The sequence below is a fragment of the Nicotiana tabacum genome, chromosome 12 (genome assembly GCF_000715075.1).
Source record: "Nicotiana tabacum cultivar K326 chromosome 12, ASM71507v2, whole genome shotgun sequence".
NCBI classification, from domain to species: domain Eukaryota; kingdom Viridiplantae; phylum Streptophyta; class Magnoliopsida; order Solanales; family Solanaceae; genus Nicotiana; species Nicotiana tabacum.
The window spans coordinates 76,487,364-76,492,973 of NC_134091.1; positions in this window are offsets into that span (position 1 = coordinate 76,487,364).

Consider the following 5,610-nt stretch of genomic DNA (forward strand, 5'->3'; position numbering starts at 1 on the left):
ATGGAAATGGGACGACGAAAAAGGAAAATAGGTGACCGCAGAGAGGGTATAATGGGGAATTCGTATTGCAACTGCTGACACGTTGCTATTACCTTGGGTTACTTGCGTCTTCATTGATCAAACCATGGTTAACGTGATTTTTGTTTTCTTATACAATTTTTACTTTTAACCCTTTTTCATCACATACTAAAACAATGGTGCGAATCATCTACACCTCCTAACTTTTGTGATTAAACTTTTTCTCTAATTTTAAGTATGTAATTTTAGTATAGGTGTATTGCACTTATATTCTATTCTATCAATAGAAAGTGTATAGAGTGAGAATGAACTATGTATTTACAATGATCATTTAATTAAATAATATATATTATACATTGACACAATAATTAAATTATTACATCAGCTATAACTACTAACTATGGGATAAGAAAATAAATCATATATAATGACTTGATATCATCCACCATCACTAAATCATGTCAAAAGGAAAATTACAGAAAGAAAGAAACAAATGGAATGAATATATTGGATTGGAGGAGAGAGCAAAAAGACACCTATGGGGAGAATTCACTCTTACAAAGATAGACAAGAGACTTAGCTCCGCCTGGCAACCTCAAATCAAGCAAAATCGCCTAACTGTCCAAATTCAACTTTAAATGACCCAAATCTAGTAAAAACAACTCAATAACATCAAATAAAGCCATAGGAAACAATCCCAAATAATAAAGCTTCGATCTTTACACAAATTCCCAAAAGTTATCAAAAGTCAACCCGGTCCCACACGGTCAAAATTTGAGTTAAGGGTAAATCCTCGACCACCCATAACCCCATGAGTCCAAATATGATTAGATTTCAAATCCAAGCAAATCGACCTTCAAATCCCCAAAATACACCCTGTTAAGTTGTAGACAAAAACCCAAATTTTTATTTAAAAATCCATATTTTAGGTGTAGAAACCCATGGGGAATAAATATATAAAATCAATTCCAAGTAGAAAGACTTACCTCAAAGTGGTGATGAATATCTCCCCAAAACTTGCCTCAAGCCGAGCTCCAAAATTCAAAATAATGAAAATGAGCTAACCCTTTAAAACATAAAACTGCCCAATGATTACCGTATCGGCGAGAATTAAGTACAAAATAAAGTATTTATAACTTTAACCTTGATAAATTATTAAAAAAATAACTCACAAATAACTCATGATTATAAAGATAGCAAAAAGAGGAAAGCCAAAATAGATATTGGCTTTAAAGAATAGCTCAGAAGAAACATAATTAGGCAATATTTAAAAAAAAATTACATAAACCTAGCAGAGTAGGCAATTAACATAAATGGCAACTAAGTAATTACATTACTTAATAAAAACTTATAAATCTGGTCCGAGAATCACGTTCAAGGAAATCCAAATCGATCCAATTCCTAAAATAATCAAGCTGACAAGATTCACGGAACAAACAATCCTAAACGTTTGCTTCCTATTTCTTTGCTAGGTAATATTTTCAAGAGAATATATTACAACTTTGACCGGTGGTGCTTATATGTTTTATACTTAAATGGTATATGTGATAAATTATATAATAGTGGCATATATAAAGTATAATACACATCTATAAAGAATATGTATGGTATATTTTATTTATTTACATATTATGATGTGTATATATATAATTTATATATGTGGTATAAAATACATATAAATAATATATATAACATATTGATGGAATATTTACATTATAAATTATCACAATATAATATGCTTAAAAAATATTAAAGGTATATTCTGAGTAAAAAAAAAAATTGTACAGCAAAAAGTTTAAAACTTAAAGAAAAAAAATAGTACTAAAATTCTCATTGTGCAACCTCGTTAAAGACGGGATTATTTTTTAGATATTCTTTTTTTAAAATCATTGATATATTTGGATAAGTGTTATTTATGGAAGAGAAGAAAAAAATTATGGAAGAGAGAGGAAAAAGGAAATGCAATAGTAAAAGTGTATTGATGTAGAGGGATCCCTTAATTAATGAGTTACCAATATGAAAGTGCTAAAGAAGTAAAAAAAAATGTGCCAGTTTTAGAATAAACAAAGATTACTATCATTTATGAGAATAGTTTTTAAAAAGGGAGTGGCCATGTAAAAATCTCTAAAAAATATATATGACATATTGACGGAATATTTACATTATAAATTATCACAATATAATATACTTAAAATATATTAAAGGTATATTCTGAGTAAAAAAATAAAATTATACAGCAAAAATTTTAAAACTTAAAGCAAAAAAATAGTACTAAATTTCTCATTGTGCAGCCTCGTTAAAGAGGGGATTATTTTTTAGATATTCTTTTTTCAAAATCTTTGATATATTTGGATAAGTGTTATTTATGGAAGAGAAGAAAAAAATTATGAAAGAGAGAGGGAAAAGGAAATGTAATAGTAAAAGTGTATTGATGTAGAGGGATCCCTCAGTTAGTGAGTTACCAACATGAAAGTGCTAAAGAAGTAAAAAAATGTGCCAATTTTGGAATAAACAAAGATTACTATCATTTATGAGAATAGTTTTTAAAAAGGGAACAACCATTTAAAAATATCAACAAATAAATTTACCACCTCTTCTTCTCTCCTAATCTATAACTCTTCTAGATTTGCTCCCCTATATATATAATTATTGTTATAATATTAGAAAGAGAACCAATTTATATAACTCATTGATCACAAAAAGAGGGGGGAAATATTCACAAGCCCGCTTACTAAAGGAAAAAAATTTAAAAAATGATTTACACAACGCACTAAACAAAAGAACTTAAGAATTCACAGTAAATCACAAATATTCACCAAAAATCCAAACGAAAAACATATACCCCAATATCATTCTCATAAATATCTTGAAAATATACATACATGAAAATGAACTCTTATCTTGAATATAGGTAAATCATCTTTGAAATGGATCATAAACGTTGAAATTGCAACAAAGATTCGTAAAAAAAAATTAAACTATAAAGATATTTTATTAATAAATCTTACATCAACTGTCTAACCAATTTTTTATTATGAATTATAATGGTCCAAATTGAACTAGTAAGGAAAAATATGCATGATAAGTACATTTTGATGTTATTGAATGGGACAAAAATATAGATTATAATCATGAGCATGAGGACATATGTGTTCATACAAATACTTATAAAAAATAGTATAAAATATCATTGATGAGAGTAATAGGCAGGAGATACAACCTAAAATTTGTGATGAGTGAAAAGTGAAGCAACATCCAAGTACTTGTTTTCGCACTAATAGAATCATAAAATTATTTTTATTTTTATTTTTTGTAAATAAAGAATTTTATTATTATTTGTGAATATCTAAAGCTCAAAGAATAAAGAAAAGAATATCAAACAAATAGGAATTGGACAGAAATCCCCAGTTTCATATCATCAACAACATAAACTCCATATCACCATCCCTAACTATACATGGATTAAAAATGTAGTTCAACAGCATCTTGGGGCGGACCCACGTAGGGTCAAGAGGGTTCAAATGAACCCGCTTCGTCGAAAAATAATACTGTATATATAAGTATATTTTATATTTCTAAGAATATTTTATGTATAAAAATTATTTTGACCCCGCTTAAAATATTGATGACGAATAGCCTGTCGGCAAAGTGGGTTCAAATTTTCCCCAAGGTCTTGAGTTCGAAACCAGTCAGAATTATTTTGTTTTAATACGTATTTTCTATTTAAATACGACGTCGTTTATGTCTAAAATACAGTGACCTAACCCATTCCCAAACTAACACCCCCAATTCCGAAACCCTTCTCTATTTCTTTGTATATTTCATAAAAAATGCTTGTTGTCTCTCTCTATCTCCCTCCCCTTTCTCTCTCTCTCTCTACTGAATCTTTTAATTCAATTTCAAGGTCATATTGCTTCCTTCCATAGCTGCCTCCTGCCATTAGCCTCTCACTCTCTCACCGTCAACTATTACCGTCAGGTTTCTCTCTGATTTCTAAATTTTTTTCTTGTACATATAAATTAGGTCTATCTTATCAATTATCATTAAGTGATTTAGGGATGACTAATTGACTATAACACATTGGATTCAGATTAATTTTATTTTTTAAGTGTATGAGTGTATTATGTATATGTGTTTGGCTAACTGCATTATATAGGTGTTCCTTTCAATTAACTCAATTATTCTATGATATAAATAATCTGCTTTTAAATACTTGCCCATCACTAGAATTTACATTGCTGATTTTTTTATTTGTTCTCTTTATTGCTTCAAGAAAAATTATGATGAAAACAATAACTCTTGTAAAGACATTTTGAACTTTCAAAGATGTGGTCCAAAGCTATTTAATGATGATTAAAATCTCATCTAACTGTTTTATAATATAATGATATGTAAAATAAAAAAAAATTAAATTATTGGTGAAGAATGAATAAATGTTAGTTTAAATTTAAGTTTAATTAAATTATTCTTCTAATTCGAATTCTAATTTGGTAATCCAGTTTATGTTACAATGAAGAGATTTTATCCTCCGGTATCTTCCAAGTTGCCACAATCAAGTTCATCCTCTCTAATTGTTACTCCCGTGGAAGAAAATTTGAACCAATTAGTAGAACAACCTCAATCCTCTAAAAAACAAAGATAAGGAATAGATCTTGATTCTTTAAAGACTGATCCAAAGGAGAGATTACCCATTAGAAACTTTCATCCAAATGAGCATGATGAGATTATAAGAGAATACCTCTGAAGAGGTCCTTGCCAACCCCGATATCATAAGTTTCCTCAAAGAAATTTTTCGGGCTTAAAGCGTCGTTTCAATCCTAAATGGTTTAAAGGATATCATAATTGGTTGGAGTATAGTGTGATTGAAGATGCAGCTTACTGTTTGTATTGTTACTTATTTCAAGATGAAGGCATTCATCAAGGTGGAGGTGATGTATTTTCAAGTTTAGGATTTAAGAGCTAGCACAAAAAGAACAGATTAGATATGCATGGATCGAGCAGTATTCATAATCAGGCAAAAAGGAAATGTGAAGATCTATTAAAACAAAAACAGTCAATTCAAACTTCATTTGATAGGCAATCCACTCAAACCAAGCTCGAATACAAAATTCGCTTGAAGGCTTCAATTAAGGTGGTGAGACTCCTATTGAATCAAGGATTGGCATTCCGTGGACATCGTGAAAAAGGCTCCAAAGAATGATCAGTTGACTTCTCATAAAATTCAGAAAGACATTATCATTGTATGTAAAATTGAAACGGTTAAAGCAATTATGGACGATTTAAATAGAGACTTTTTTGCATTGCTAGTTAATGAATCATGTGATGTATCACGCAAAGAGCAATTAGCTATTGTCATGCGATATGTTAATAGATGCAGATCTGTGGTGGAGCATTTTATTGGGATCGTTCATGTTCGTAATACTACTGCTTTGTGCCATTTATTATTTTGCATACCAACTTCAATTGACTCTTGTTGCGGTATCCAAAAAGTATCTTGAAGTGGGAGAACTTGTATTGTTGGTTTCTAATGTATTGAATATAGTGGGAGGTTCTTTTAAATGTATGGATGATCTTCGAGAATCTCAAGCAGAA